Source organism: Rattus norvegicus, chromosome 2 (assembly GCF_021556685.1).
Source record: "Rattus norvegicus strain SHRSP/BbbUtx chromosome 2, alternate assembly SHRSP_T2T, whole genome shotgun sequence".
Lineage (NCBI taxonomy): Eukaryota > Metazoa > Chordata > Mammalia > Rodentia > Muridae > Rattus > Rattus norvegicus.
This window is the reverse complement of record NC_141535.1, coordinates 103281218-103298078: the sequence shown is the minus strand read 5'-3', so window position 1 is coordinate 103298078 and position 16861 is coordinate 103281218. Positions and strand designations below refer to the sequence as shown.

The 16861-nt window shown below is 41.6% G+C and overlaps 1 long non-coding RNA gene across 1 annotated transcript; it reads right to left on the bottom strand.

Annotated features, from left to right (window-relative positions):
• Positions 1-1101: 1101 nt before the first annotated feature.
• On the bottom strand, positions 1102-3815 carry LOC147996189 (uncharacterized). Its single transcript, XR_015671403.1, has 2 exons — positions 3733-3815; positions 1102-1367 (listed from the first exon to the last, which is right to left on the bottom strand). It is a non-coding gene; the product is annotated as an uncharacterized LOC147996189 (long non-coding RNA).
• Between the last annotated feature and the right edge of the window lie 13046 nt (positions 3816-16861).

Genomic DNA, 16861 nt, shown 5'->3' with positions numbered 1-16861 from the left:
GGAATAGGTAATCTAAAGTTTCATTGGTGGGTGCTGGGGGTCACAGGTGGTCTGCTTTCCTATATCATGAATGTTTAACCATAAGATGAGATAGGACTGCCCAGAACAGATGGTCATTCTGAAAGAAGTTATTTCCCCCACTTTTGTGGCTATCCCCAGGATGCTATTTGAGAGGGGGTTTTATGACCCTGTTTCTGGATTTTATGGTCGGTTCCTGAAGCTGGTGCCTTCTGGCTTTCTTTTCTGAATGAGGCCTGGTCCTTAATTAAATGGAGACAAATGGGGTTCATGCCACCTTTTCAATGGAACACTCCCCCCTCCAATCAGTTGTATATAATTCTGCCTTAATTACACATGACCTTGGGGTCTCTGGGAAGGACTAGATGATATAGATGGTAAAAGGACAAGGGCTTAGGACTCCATCTATGGGTCTATAGGGAATCCTTAGCCGATGTTGGGTAAAGGAAAGAAGCAACCACACTCTTGTAACTCTCCACCTATGCTCTGTAAGGAAGCCCAATAAACGAATTATTTTCTGTACAGTGAACTTGACAGAATTGCACCCCCATTTGTTGCTAAAACCTTGGGATAACAGGTAGACCTTGGTGATGTCTCTCCAGGGAAGACATTTTAGCTATTTGGGTTTTCAACCACAGAAACTGTGAGCCAAATCAAGCTCTTTATAAAGTTATCTTGTCTCAGGAATTTTGTTACAGTGGCAAAATTCTAATATATGTGCTACAAGCAGGATGAAGTATAATCAGGAGGTACACTGGGAGCTCTAGGAAGATTTATGTTCCAAGAAGAAAGCAGATACTTTTACAAGTCATGTGACTAAAGATCTAAAAATATGATTACATATGTTACTTTTCTTTAAAAAGTAAAACAAAAGATAGTTAAGAATTTCTAATAAATAAAAAAAAACTTTGTAAAAAAAAATGGCCCAAATACAAATAAACTGAAATGTGGCACAGTTTTGACAAATCAATGTGTCAATCACCTTCGGACAAGTTCATCTATTGAAGACTTGACTTTCGGTACCTTATAATATCACATTTGGGGACAGGTATTTATTGCACAGAACACATGAGACTCAAGAAGGATGACCAAAATGCAAATGCTTTATTCCTTCTTTAAAAGGGGAACAAGAATACCCTTGGGAGGGAATAGGGAGGCAAAGTTTAGAACAGAGGCCGCCCCACATGTGGCCCATACATATACAGCCACCAAACTAGATAACATGGATGAAGCAGAGAAGTGCAGGCTGACAGGAACTGGATGTCGATCTCTCTTGAGACACACAGCCAGAATACGGCAAATACAGAGGCGAAAGCCAGCAGCAAACCACTGAATTGAGAATAGGTCCCCTGTTGAAGGAATCAGAGAAAGGACTGAAAGAGCTTGAAGGGGCTCGAGACCCCATATGAACAACAATGCCAACCAACCAGAGCTTCCAGGGACTAAGCCACTACCTAAAGACTATACATGGACTGACCCTGGACTCTGACCTCATAGGTAGCAATGAATATCCTAGTAAGAGCACCAGTGGAAGGGGAAGCCCTGGGTCCTGCTAAGACTGAACCCCCAGTGAATGTGATTGTTAGGGGGAGGGTGGTAATGGGGGGAGGATGGGGAGGGGAGGCCCATATAGAAGGGGAGGGGGAGGGATTAGGGGAATGTTGGCCTGGAAACCGGGAAAGGGAATAACAATTGTAATGTAAATAAGAAATACCCAATTTAATAAAGATGGAGGGGAAAAAGAGGTATTTATGTTAAAATATAGGCATTGGCATTAGGGTGGGCCTTAATTTGAGTGGTATCCTTATAGAACATTAGAAGATACACACACAGAGGGGGGACGGGAAGAGGGAGAGAGAGAAAAAAAACACAGCCATCCATAAGATAAAGAACTCAAACTTACTACACTTTATTCGAGGACTCTGGGCCTCCACAACAATAAGAAAAATATTCTGTTTTTTAAGCTGTCTACTCAGATATTTTAATGGCAGCCCTTGAAATTACTACAGAGGTGGAGAGGTGAAATTGGAGAAATTTGCTTTTTATTCCTTGACATTGTTGCATTTTTGCTTTGACACCTGCCAATTATTTCATGACATATATGGAGTAGAAATGTCCACAATTATCATCCTGTAGAGAAAATGAAACATAGTGTGCTAAGATGTGAACTGCTGTAATGTTACCTAAGAGAAGAGAGTTGAGAAGCTGCATACAAGATCTCAAGTCTGAACAGTGACAGCTGAAATCCCTTCTTTGGTATTTCTGTTTAGTGGTTCCATTTGTACACCTGGGTTAGGGAAACTATGGACATCTCCCCAGAGAACAGGACATTGACAGGAAAATTCTGCTGCTACCTCAGAAAACAACCAAGGCACTCTTGGAGTAACAATGTGTTCCATTTGTTAACAGAATACCATTATTACCTTGAAAAACTAAGTGGCAAATTCCCCAAATTTGTTAACAATGGTTCTCTAGGGAGATATGTCAAGACTCCATAATCTCCCCTCCCCCCAATCTCTTGTTCAGTTTGAAAAAGTAAACCTTACGTGTGTGCACATTCAAGGGCTTTTCAGTTCTGTTGGTTGAGAAAGCAATTCTACAGACCAGGACTCTGTTCCCAGAAAGGCTGGATAATTTGTTCAGGATGTTTATCTAAACATTTGTGGCTTTTTCTTTACATGTACTTATCCCCAGGAAGACACTAATGAGAAACCACAGAGATCATGTCTCTAAGACGAGAAAGAAAAGTCTGGTGGAGCACTCGAGCGGCTGCCAGCCATGTCTCATTCTTGAAGTCACTGCAAACAGTGATTTACTGAAAGCAGAAACATTGTCTTCCAGGGCAAATACGGGGATGAAACACCTGCAAGTCTCTTGGTTCCCTTTTCATCAGCTGATAACACAGAAACTGTTTCTTGTGTTTCTGTCAAAGGGAACCTTGTTTAATATGTATTGACTCTCGTATGAAAACCTCTTATGCTTAGGGCATTGGGCAGTGCCTCCGGCAGAACATTTAAACACCAAATGAACAAACAGCACAAACTGCGAAATCCACAGCGCTCAATAGAATGCAAAGGATGGCTGTTTACAGTTAGAGAGCTACAGGAAAAAGACAGTGTTGCCTTGCTCGACATCACTGGGAACTTGCACACTGTCTACGCTATTCTGCATTGCTCTGAGAACCTGCTAATGGTGATGAGAGTAAGCAAAACGTTTCCTAAGGGAAAGATGATCTCACTGAACAGGGAGAGAACATTCTTTTTTTTTTTTTTTTTTTGAGTTTGCTCTTGATATAAATTTTTTTGTGTGTTTTTTCATTTATTTATTTATTTTTTATTAACTTGAGCATTTCCCACACACACCTCAAGTGCTACTCCCCCTCCCGGCCTCCGGACAAACATCACCCTCCCCCTCCCCCTCCCCATGGGTGTTCCCCTCCCAAACCTCCCCCCATTGCCACCCTCCCCCCACAGTCCAGTTCACTGGGGGCTCAGTCCCAGCAGGACCCAGGGCCTCCCCCTCCGCCGGTGCTCCCACCAGGACATTCACTGCTACCCACGGGGTCAGAGTCCAGGGTCAGTCCATGCACAGTCTTTAGGTAGTGGCTTAGTCCCTGGAAGCTCTGGTTGCTTGACATTGCTGTACCCCTGGGGTCTCGAGCACCCCCAAGCTCCTCCAGTTCCCCCCCCCTGATTCCTTCAACGGGGGACCTACCCTCAGTTCAGTGGCCTGCCGCTGGCACTCGCCTCTGCACTTGCTGCACTCTGGCTGCGTCTCTCAGGAGCGATCCACATCCGGCTCCTGTCGGTCTGCACCTCCCTGCTTCATCCATCCTGTCCAATTGGGTGGCTGTATATGTATGGGCCACACGTGGGGCAGGCTCTGAATGGGTGTTCCCTCAGTCTCTGTTTCAATCTTTGCCGGGAGAGAACATTCTTAACACCAGAGACTTGAAGTCGGCATCAGAATAAACGTACAAAAATAACTCTTCCTTTCCATTCGTTTCCCACCTCTGGCTAGTTTCTGACCACTGGCACCCAATTCACTGCCCCTAGGACAAGTTTCTTCAATATGTCGCATGTCCACCATTTACCAGTTTTCTTTAAGGAAATACATTCGATGTTGGACGTAATGACTTTTTCGGGTCTTTATTTTTCTTATGAAGACACACATGTTGCAGAATGTACTAGATAAAACTTCATTTCTTCTGTTACTGCTGTGAACTAACTCCAAGGTCTACCCATAGAACCTAAGCAGTTAGAAGATATTCCTCTGATAACATAGTCAACATAGAAGGAAGTTTGTTGTCTCCACAAATGTGGAATCTGTGAATAATGAGGACTATTATAACAGACTAAACTCTGAATTCTATGTAAAATCATAACATCCAAAGATCCCAGTGACAACTCCCAGCTCCCCTTCAAGAAGATTAACAGGAGTCCTTTGTGCTACTGGCAGATGGCAAGACCTACTGACCCTGCCCAGTTCCCTGGGTACCAAATAGCCCCATGCACTCACTTGCAGTCTTCATTCAGGAAGAGTGAGGCTCTTGCCTTTGTTTCCTCCCCCTACATCTTCCTCAGTCTGACTGGGGGTGAAGAGAGGCCTACTGCAGGAATCTTTTCTTCAGGAACACTTTGTCCACAAACTTATTGTCAGCTGCTGGGCTATTCCAGAACAATGAAATCCCTAACACAAATACCTAACGATGGAGCACTCAGTGAAGCAGGTAAACAATAATATATACAATACACACAACAGTGCCAAGTGCCAAAGAGAGAAATGGAGCACAGAGACCTGGAGCGTGGAGAGGAATTTGCCTATCATATTGATGTGTGTTTTAGGGTTTTACTGCTGTGAACAGACAACCTGACCAAGGCAACTCTTATAAAGGACAACATTTAATTGGGGCTGGCTTACAGGTTCAGAGGCTCAGTCCATTATCATCAAGGTGGCAATATGGCAGCCTCCAGGCAAGAACTATACAGGCAGAACTAAGAGTTCTACATCTTCATCTGAAGGCTGCTAACAGAATACTGGCTTCCAGGCAGCTAGGATGAGGGTCTTATAGCATCCACAGTGACACGCCTACTCCAAAAGGGCCACACTTTCTGAAAATGCCACTCCCTGGGCTGAGTACATATAAGCCATCACAATGTGTAAACACAGATAAGCAGAAGCAAAGACAGTTGCTGTGAGATACCCAGAGACTCACATGCATTCCTTCTTTAAAGTACGGTGAGCACAACATTAAGTAAAAGTTTGCCAAGCTCTATTCCCTTTGTATTATGAAAATCTAATAGAAGATTACTAATTTGGAAGTTTGACAGGAGGATGATATATTTTTACTAATGGAAATTTCACAATTTGTACCTTATTTCGTACAATGGAGAAATTGGGTGTAATTTTGGTTTTATTATGAATAGATAACATTTAAAGTCATGAAAAGATTTTTGCATCTCATTTTATTAGTGGTATTAAAATGTCTTACTTTTTGATGTCATAGCAATGTTCTTATCTCAATTTTACGGACTCAGGATAATAAAACAGAATATATTAAGTTAGATTTATAGACCTAATGTAATCGCTTCAAGTTGGGGAGGGATAAATCAGGATGTATTGAATGTAAGTACCCTTCTCACATTAGGAAGTTGTGTCTGACTTATAAATTCACTATCCGAGAATATTGTAATTTAGCAGATAAACCTTAAAGCCCAATTACCTTTGTCCAAATCCTGTCTTTCCTGTTATTAGTATTCATGGCTCTATTTTTTTCATCTGTGGGATGATAAATAATTTCAGTACTGAACTCAGAGAGTTGTCACAAGGATTGCATGAGTCAACTTACAATCACCCTTAGAGTAATAACTGACAAGTATGTGTTTGAGACCTGAAAATGGTCACAGGTTTTCTTAGCATCCTCTAAACCTTCTTGGAAATGATGGAAGGATATAGTAGAATTAAAAAAAAATTTTTTTTTTGGTGCTGGGAATGGGACAAGCAGGATTGTGTAAAACAGGCATGCACTGAACCAAACTGCCAACGCCATATTTGTATATAACCAGTCACTCCAAACGTTTCTATTTTGAGACAGGGTCTCACTATGTAGTCTTGGCAAACTTGAGGTATGTAGACCAGGCTAGCTTCAAGCTCCTAGATATCTGGCTTACTTCTACCTCTTGAGTGCTGGGACTAAAGGCATACACTACATGGCAGGCCCCAAAGTTGCTTTTGAAATAAAAAAAAATCATTCATAGATTGTTACACCTATTGGTTGATCAGAGAATGTAAAAAAGACCTAACTATGAGTCACAAAAAACTTCCCAAGAAGGAGGTGCTGCAAGGAGTGGGAGGAAAGGGGTGAGGGATCCTCACACTGCCTCCTGAAGAAGTCTCAGAAAATTAAATAAGGGGATCCCAAACAGCTGTCTCCCTGAGCTGCAGGGGGAAGTTGGAGAGAATGGTAAATGCTGGAGACAGTGAAAGGAAAATAGGGGACCCTGAGGAGGAGTGGCCATGAGTGCAGAACTTGTTCTCATGGAGGTCAATAGAGATGCAGAAGAGAGCATGCTGGAGAAAGGATTCAAAACAGCACGTCATGACCAGGTCAGCCAGCCTGTTCTAACCCGTGCTAGCTTGATAGGGCCAAGTTTCCTGATCCTCCTGTGTTTACTGTGAAGGAACAAAACTGATGACGGTGCTACCACCTTGTCTCCTAGTGTCTTGGGAGTATTCAGTTAGATCCATTCAAAATGTCAGTGTCAGATAGCAAGCATTATATCTATTCGCTATTACACTGAAGATATATTTTGATATATGAATTACATCAATTGTGATGGTTATTCTTGTTGCCTGCATCTGGAGTTAACTAAAAATTCCAGTAGTTGGACATGTCTGTCATGGATTTTTCTTGATTGGATCATTTGAGGTGGGAAGATCCACCCTAAATGAGGGCTTCACCTCATGGCAGCCTAGATAACGAACTCAGAAGAAAGCAGCTTTTGCTTTCTGCCTGCTTCCTTTCATTCTCAGTGGCCAGCTCATAATCCTGTTGCTGAGGCCTCTCTCATGGCATTACAGCCTATTTCCTCAGGATCTGACATAGACTGAAGACTAGCTGAGACATCCAGCCTCATGGATGGAACAAATATTGGAGTCTTGGACTTTTCTCAGAAGGCAGCTACTGTTGGAATAACCAAACCATATATTCATTCCATTGGTTTTTTTTCCTTTAGAGAACCCAAATATATAGTCATCATTTTCAAATATAAAATAAATGTACCTATAATGCCAACACTTTCAAATTCCATTTAAATTTATTATATTGTTTGTTGTATGGAAGAGAAAAGAAAAGCAGGGGAGAGAGGGGAGGGGAGGAGAGGGGAAAAGAGGAGGGAAGGAAGAATAGAGAAAATGAAGGAGAGGAGGAGGGGAGGCAGGAAGGAGAGGGAAAGAGAGAAGAAGGGAAGAAGCATGTGTATAAGGCTCATGAGTATGCCTACTCATGTGTAGGGGTCAAAGGACATGCAGGAATTGGTTCTCACAACCACATAGGTTCGGGGGATCAAATTCAGGTTGTAAGGCCTGCATCTTTTCCTAATGAATCATTTTGCTCAAATCCTCAGCTTTTTAATGTGAAGTTATGCTAGTAAATTAATCAGTGTATAGACAGTATGTTCCTCATTGTCAGATATTTTTGTGTACTGCTTATAAACTTAGGTTGGCATCGAGGGCTTGCTTCTAAAATAATAGTTCCTATTAGTGAATTCATACCCAAGCAGATCACTTTTTAATCTAAGAAACTGTTACAACTTCATCCCTGGAATGAAAATGTGCATCAAGAAAAACCAATAATTACTCTTCACCAAACCCAAAATGTGTTGATTAAATAAACACTGAGAAAATGAAACTCAGCATCCAGACACGTCAGGAGTAAGGATGCTGTATCCAAGCAGACATCATAGCATCCAGACACGTCAGGAGTAAGGATGCTGTATCCAAGCAGACATCATAGCATCCAGACACGTCAGGAGTAAGGATGCTGTATCCAAGCAGACAATGCGAAAGGGGATGAGCCTGTGCCTGGTGGGTTTTCAGCCCAGGGGCAGCTCATGGCTAGACTTTTGGCTATGCTATTCAGAAGCTCTGCTGGCAGGCAGTGGTGAGCAGCCAGTGTTGACAGCTGCAGTATAACTGCTGGTTTCATTCTCAGAACACAATTTAGCTTCTTGAGTGCAGCCCTGACCAGCATGACAATTCCAGAAACTCATATCTTGCTTCCCCTTTCACTGGACACCATCCTAGCTACGTTTTCTTTTAGAGAAAGGCTTTTCTCACAAATGGAATGTGCTGAAATAAATAACCAACAGACCGGTGTGCATTAGTTTCCCACTTAGTTATTAGTCACAGGTACTTTGAGTCAAGTGCAACTTGACAATAACCAGGCTGAGCAGGTGTAGCAGAGTCTGGTTATTTAGGATTGAGTCTCAGTTCGTGTAACTATGGTTGAAAACCCCCCGGGAAGGGAAAGATGAAATGTTTTTGTGTTTTGTTTTATTTTGATGCTCGTATCTTTGTACAGCCTGGAAAGGGGGATATTGCACAGGAAGATATAGTTTTCTCAATGGTTTTTCTCTGCTTAGAGAATGTTGTTCTTGAAAGGGACATAAATCTTAGTAAAGAGGAATAGTAAGGGAAGACATACTGTTCAAATGTTTGAAAAACATAACTCTATAAACCAGGTGACCAGGAGTCAAGGGACAGTAGACATTTCTATCCTGTTTCATTTCAGAAATCTATCACAAAACATTAATATTGTAAAGATAGCATGTCAAGCTTCCTTCAGTGCAAAGGCTGCAGCAGTCTTATTTCTAGTAGATAGATAATTTCCATTCTACAATGCAGGTTCAATCCTTAGTTCACAAATATTCCCTGAATAGTTACCACGTGTCGGGCACAAAAAAGACACAATTCCTTATCTTCAAAGTATAGAGATAATACATTAGTGCAAGATACTAAGGAGAAATAGGGGAAGCCCCCACAATAATCTCTGAGGATGGCTCACAGAAAAGTCATTTAAGAAAAGGTACTTAGTACAGTGGCTTTCAACCTTGACCCTTTCACAGGGGTTCTCTTAAGACTATCAGAAAACAGAGATATTTACATTAAGATTCATAACAGTAGCAAATTTACAGTTATGAAATAGCAACAAAAATAATTTTATGGTTGGGGGGGTCATCACAATATGGGGAACTGTATTAAATAGTTAGGAAGTTAGAAGTGGAACCTTCCACTGCTCTGGAAGGTTCATCGTCTAAATCCAGCAGCGAAATGTCCTGAATCTAATTGCAGCTCACAGCTCTGAGAGCATGGCCTTTCACTAACTGAAGCTGTGTTTTTCCCACTAGGGTGTGTGTTCATTCTCTACCAATTAGGGTGTGTAGTCAGTTTGTATCTTTGTCCCTTGGTGACTTTACAGTGCTTTCTTACTTTAGCCTGGATACTGTGTCATCACACAGTGTCTAAGTCTGTGTGATTCTATGAGGGTCTTTTGGCAAGGCTATGAAGTTATGACTTAAAATCTTGTCAATCAGGGATCCCAGTGCCATCTGAACACTGGACCTGTTCCTATAGGCTCACAAGTCTGGACTTGTCCTAGTAACTCCCTCCAAATACCTCATATACAAATTGAGTATTTAGGACCATCATGACCCAGCCCCTTCTCAGACTTCAGCAGCCACTTTCTAATGGCTCGAACTTCTAAACAGCCTGTGTGGCACTGGCTTCATACTAGTGTAGTAAGCAGGCACAGGTCAGGCACCACAAGATAGCTGTGGTGGGATTGGTAGAGTGCTTGGTAATATACATGACTCCCTGGGTTTAACAATCCCTAGAACTGTGGTGTGTATGCGTACCTATAATTCAAGCACTTGCGATCTAGAGCAGGAGAATGGCAAGGTCAAATTAAGGAGTTCAGGTTATCCTTAGCTGAATATTCCCACTGTGGATAGGGTTGACTCACAACAGTTTGGTGTATCAGGGTAACTAGGAAGTGTGTAGGTACAGAGTGGACATTGAGGGTCAAAGATAGAATATGGGAGGGAAGAGAACAGGCCAAGAGCTGAAATGAGAATGGGAAAAGGACAAAGGAGATGAAGTTAGATACCAGGGATTAAATAAAGCAGGAGGGAAGTGTAGAGAGACAATGAAGAAACAAACACAGTGCCCCAGCCGTGTTAAAGGTATACTCTGTTCAAGAGAGGAGGAGTAACCAGGACAAGTTGGTCTGATATATCAACATGGGTCTCCAAATGTTGTCTTTCAGGAGTTCTAGCCAGGACTCCCTAAATCTCTCTTGGTTCTTGGTTCAGATTAAGATGTAAAGAACTGTCAGATGTCTTGCTGCTGCTGTTAGAGCATTCAAGTCTCAGATAGGCCAGGGAAAGGAAGCCCAGCTTCTGGCTGCATTTGCTCAGCCAGGTGAAACTCAAATTATAATCCTATTCCTGTGTCTGGTACCCCAGATACCCCTTAGAGTAGGTATTGTCATCGAGCCCTGTATCCCTTTAGAAGTCTGTAAGTGCAAGAGCTATTCTTTGTCCCATGGGCTGCTTGCTGCGATCTCTACCTCAGAATCCTTTCTGCTGTGGCCCTTCATTAAAAGACCCTTTGCTGAAACCTGTCTGGGTGCCTATGCGACCTACAGAATCTCCAGCTTTTATCCAACAGCGTTTCACTCTGGGCTCTTTAAGGGAAAATCTGTTTCTCTTAAGCTTTTCTAATTCTGGACTGTGTTTCTTGACTCATGACTTCTTGCCGCCATCTTCAAAGCTTGCCTTTGGTCACTCACTGAGGCCTACTGCATCTCTCAGAGCATTCTTCTACAGCTTAAGGATCTCTGTGATTATACTCATCTGTCTGGAAAATACATGACAATCTTATCTCAACACTCATACAATTACATCTGCCCTAACCTTTTGGTATAAAATGTCCTATGTTCACAAATGCCAGAAATTAGGATATGCGGAAGGGTAGGGGACATCTTATGCATGTCACAGATATCATACATTCTTAATTGGAGCCATCTCTGTAAGTCAGGGACCCCAAAGGAGCTCTTTTATTATGTAGATTCCCAGACTAGTCATCCCTAATGGGTTTTAAACTACATATCATTTGTAATGTGGAAAGAGCATATCAATTACTCTAAATAATGATATATATTTTTGTAAACATGAACATACATATCCATCTTTATCTTTCTGTCTCTGGGTTACCTAACTGGATGATTGTTTCTACATTTTATGATTCTTAGCTGAATAACATCCCACTACATAAACGTATCACATTTTCAGTATCTATTCATCAGCTAATGGACATATATGTTAGTTTCTGGATATCATGAAAAGAGCAGCAGTGATCATAAATGAGTAACTATGAGGCTCCATGCTTAGGAATACTTGGCCAATACAAATCAGACCCCAATATTTGGTTATGATTTTTTGTTTTGCTTTGTTTTAAAAGAGAGAAAGAGGGGGTTGGGGATTTAGCTCAGTGGTAGAGCACTTGCCTAGGAAGCGCAAGGCCCTGGGTTCGGTCCCCAGCTCCGAAAAAAAAAAAAAAAAAAAAAAAAAAAGAGAGAGAAAGAATGGAAAGTTGAATGGGGAATGGATGGGGAGGATCATGCGAAGTTAGAGGGAGGGAAAAGACTATGATCAAAATGTTATATAAAATTCTCAAACAACAAATATTTTTAAAGATTATATCCTAATATAAAATGGAAAGGAAATAAATATGAATGACTTTGAAATTTCCCATTCTGGTAGCATGACTATGAATGACCACTGCAAAGAGCTGATGGCTAGCAGCTCACTTTCCGTGGACAGTCCCTCTCTCTCAGGTGAAGAGCCATCCTTACTTCTCTGTTTCTAAGGCATTTGCCTCATATCACAGTAGCCAGAAACAAGCTGGGTTGAAAATATTGACCAGAAGCCCTCTGAGAATTTGATTCTGCCCTTTGACTTTGGTTCCAAATGTCTGGCTCTTACCTTTAGCACTTCTGGACCAAATGCCAGAGCAAGCTGGAAATGGAAGTTAAAAATTCCACATGTGAAAGAAAAAGGGTATGTGAGAGAAAAAGGGAAGATGAGCTTTACGATCATAACTTGCTATCCAGAATAAGCCTGGCCTTCCTGTAGCCAGAACACAGGAAGGAAATGTCAAGCTCAAATTACCCACAGATTGGGCTATTTAGCCTTTTGTTTCCTCCAAATACAAAGTAGTATTTATTTGTTGGCAACAGTGTTCCAAGCACTTGCTGGTTATTGAGGCTATTAATACTGGGTGTCTTCCTGGGTCTTGTTGGGTGAGAGAGTTTATATGCATAAGAAGTCACATTGCATTTGTCTGCTTTGGCACAATATAGTTTCTGTAAAACCAGCCCCCATTCGCTAAATGATTGATGTCCCAGAAGCTGCTCCATGACAAGAGCTTCCTCTAGTCCCCAGCAACTTAGAGGTCAGAGGAGACATGAAGTCAGAGAGAGAGAGAGAGAGAGAGAGAGAGAGAGAGAGAGAGAGAGAGAGAGAGATTATTATTGCATTCTCAAGCAAGCTTCTTGGTCCCAGGTGAAGCAGGATAAAAGGACAGGGAATTGTGGTAACATAGGGAGAAAACATTGGAAAAGGGAGGAGGCTGTGGTCCTGATTCTCCATCTATTTTTGCTGCTCAGGAAGGCAGGAGATTTCATACTTCAGAGGCCACTGATAGGGTGTTGAGTGGTCCCATGAAGACCTTCTTGCTTTCTAAAAGGTATCTGATAACAAAAGCAGTAACTAAATCGTGCTCACTTAAAGCCAGGTGGTATGTTCCCAAAGACTTCTCAACCAAGGATGTTGATGACAGTGATTAGGTCATGTTACATAGGGTGAAATGATGTAGACTGGTGTCAGGGTTCTCTAGAGTCATAAGACTTAATGAATAGTTCCCTCACACATTATATATATATATATATATATATATATATATATATATATATATATATATATATATATATAGTGGGATTTAGGGATTTATTGGAATGACTATAGGCTGTGGTCCAGGTAATCCAACAATGACTAAATGACTAGTTGTGAATGGAAAGTCCAAGAATCCAGTAGTTGCTCAGTCCCCAAGGGCTAGATGTCTCCGCTGGTCTTCAGTGTATGCTAGAAACCCAAAGTAGGTGCTAATACCAGTGAAGGAATGGATATCTAGTAAGGTGAGGGCAAGCAGGCAAAGAGCAAAAGCTTCTTTCTCCCATGTCCTCACATATGCTTCCAGAGGTAGATTTAGAGGTAGATGTTCCCAGATCAAAAGATCTGGATTAAAGGTACGTCTTTCTACTTCTAAGATACAGATTAAAAATTGGTTTTTCTATTTAAAATTTAGCAAAGATCCCTCAGTGCCCTCCATTTTTGAGTTTTGGTTAATTCCAGAGGTAATCAATTCGAGAATCAAGAATAGCATCACAAATGGTATGCTCCTAGCACACTCCTCTTTAAACTTAGATAAGTCCCATCACAAATGTGCTGCATAGCTTTGTTTACTGATGGTGGTAGTTTGAATGAAAATGGCCCATATAGGCTCATAGAAAGTGGCACTTTTTGGCCTTGTTGGAAGAAGTGTGTCACTGAGGATGTGTTTTGAGGTTTCAGATACTCAAGCCAGGCCTGCTGGTCCCGAGGTAAAATTCTCAGTGCCTTCTCAAGTACCAGGTCTGCCTGCACACTGCCATGTTTCCTGCCATGATGATAATCAACCAAGCCAGCCTCTGCCTATAAGTCAGCATCAATTAAATGTTTTCCTTTATAAGAGTTGCCATGGTCATATTATTTCTGAACAGCAATTAAAACCTTAACTAAAAAGTTGGTGCCAGTATCTGAGGTATTGCTGTGATATGCCTGACCTTGCTTTTGTTTGGAGGAATATAGATTTGGGGATTTTGGATTAGGAAAGCAGTTGAATGCTTTAAGCAGAGATTAACGGGCCATTTCTGGCAGGATCATGGAAGACGCTGATTTAAACTCTGGGGGCCTGATTCAAGAGGTTCCAGAATGGACAGACATTAATATGTAGCCTGGAGAACATTCCTAGGATAGTTTGGTAAAGAATGTGGTTGCTTTCTACTTTTGTCCAAAACATCTGCCTAAGGATAAACAGGAGTGACAGATTAACAGCTTCAGCAGAGGAGATTACCCGACAGCCTAGTATTGATGACGGTGCTTGGATTTTAGTGGCCACACTAATGCAGATCTATAATGAAAAGGAGAAAACTGAACAAGAAGGACCATAAAATGTACAGTTTTAGGAGAAAAGTGGCACCAGGAAGTGTCAACAGATTAAAGAAAAGCCTGATACTAAGTGGAATAACGGGAGTGTTAACCTCACAGCCATACCCCTAACAGCTAAGCGTACAACTTGTGAAAAGGAATTAAAGTTTAGGGCTGGCATGGTGGTACATGTCTTTAATCTAAGCAATCAGAAGCAGAGACTGAGATCAAGGCCACCCTGGTCTACAAAGCAAGTTCCAGGACAGCTAAGCTCGGGTGATGAAGGAAACCACCGGAACCAGAAAGCTGATGAAGATGTAATTGAATGAGTAGGCCGTATTGCAAACCCAGCCAACAACAGAACTGGGCAGCTTCAACCACTTGGTTCTGGCTTTACAATCAAGGATAGAAGAAAGGGGTTATCAAATCTCCCTCTGTGACCAAGGAAGGCCACTGAGGCCAGGCATGTGTCAGGGGTGTTCCTGTGTTGAGGCCTGAAGAAGCCATTGCAGGAAGCTGTGAAGGTGAAGCTTGGATTGCCTTAGAGACCCCAAGATGTTGGAAATGCCAGAGCCATGGGAAACCTACCAAGGAGAGTTGTTAACAGAGTGGAAACAACCCAAGATTAAGAAGTGCGTTTCAGTCAACAAAGCTGAAAGGAGTTGGAGATCTGAAAAGCACTTTGACATTAGACATGGAGATGCAGAGTTTAGAGTTTGCCCCATTGATATTTGGTCTTTCTTTGATCCAATATTTCCTCTTATGCCCCATTTCCTCCTCTTTGGAGTAGTAATGTATATTGTTTTATTATTAATAATCATTTTATTATTATTTTGATTTTGATTTTACAGAGGTTACAGTTAAGAGAGTGCCATGAGTCTGCAAAGATATTTTGGACTTTTAAACATGGTTCAGACAGACTATGAGGACTTCTGGAGTTGGACTGAATGCATTTCTACATTATGACACAGTTACAAGCCTATGAGGCCAGGGAGTGGAATGTGAAGGTTTAAATGAAAATGGCCCCTATAGGCTAATAGTGCCACTATTAGGAAATGTGGCTTTTTGGAATAGGTGTAGCCTTGTTGGAGGAAGGGTATGACTGGAGGTGGGTTTTAGAGTTTTTTGGTACTTTAACCAGGCCCAATCTCTCTCTCTCTCTCTCCTCTCTCTCTCTCTCTCTCTCTCTCTCTCTCTCTCTCTCTCTCTCTCTCTCTCTCTCTCTCTCTCTCTCTGCTCCCTGCTGATCCAGATGTAGAACTCCCGGCTCCCCTTCTCCAGCACCATGTCTATATGTCATACCACCATGCTTCCACTATGATGATAATGGACTAAACCTCTGATCCTATAAGTCAGGCACAGTTGAATGATTTCCTTTATAAGAGGTGCAGTGATCATGGTCTCTCTTCATAGCAATAGAAACTCTAAGACACTAATTTAAAAAAAAAAAACTTCAATCGTTAACCTTGTTACAAATTAATGTCTTTAGGCAATGTTGGAGAGAGAGTGGCTTCTGAACAAACTTTAGAGATGTAATGGGAGAGCTGCCAAAACCCCATATAGAGCCATTGTAAAGAAGCCTAATTGCAGCTCTTCCTCAGAGAAGCCCAAGGTGTCCCAGATGGTGTGTTTGACTTGTTCTGGATCCCCTTTCTATTTTCAACCAGTCTGACAAGCTTTACATTTGCCTCACCGTGAAATTCATTGTCTTAACCATAGGTCCTATTCTGTCTGGTTGGAAGTTTCAGAAAAGCTTCTTCAGGAAGCTGCCAGTTTGGTATGGATCTGTGTGCCGGCAACACAAGAATCAGTCATAACATAGGCTAGAACTAGTTTTCTTAGCTTCCAAATCAAGTCTTTCTGTGCTTCAGTATGTAAGGGGAGAAATCCCAGCGACTGCACAGTTTGAGCAGAGCTTTAGTGACTCTAGAACTGTCAGAGATGTGACACTGGTTTTCACTTACAGTATATATTTAGCAGCAATTGACTATAATTTAGTGGGGTGGGGAAAAGTAGCAAAAGAAAAAGAAGAGAGCCTTTTATGCAATGTTATACAAAAATATAACAAGAACTTTAAAATGAAATATTACATAAAGAAGTAAGGCAGGCTCAGGGAAAAAGCAACAAGTCCTCACTGCTCTGCCATTTTAGAAATAGTGTGTGGTTCCTTCAGCATGATAAGATAAAAGAATCAAACAAGCAGATACAGAAGTGATTTGGGGGCTCAAGAGGCCTAGCATGCAGAGCTGTTCCATAATGAATTCTATCAAAATGGGTGCTGTACTTTTCAGTGTTACTTTACAGCTGTTAGATATGCATCCCTTACTTCCTGTGTTTCTCTTCCCTAACTGACTTATGCAGGCAGATTATATAAAGATAATTTTATAAAGAAAATGGTCAGTGTACTGTTTGGGGCTAGCTAGGTCAGGTTCCGGCTGACTCTCTGGCTCAGTTCTAAGATTTAACTAAGGTTAAGTATTTTTTGTCATTTTTAAAGCCGATCTAACAGCATGCACTAAACCTAGCCACTCCTGTCT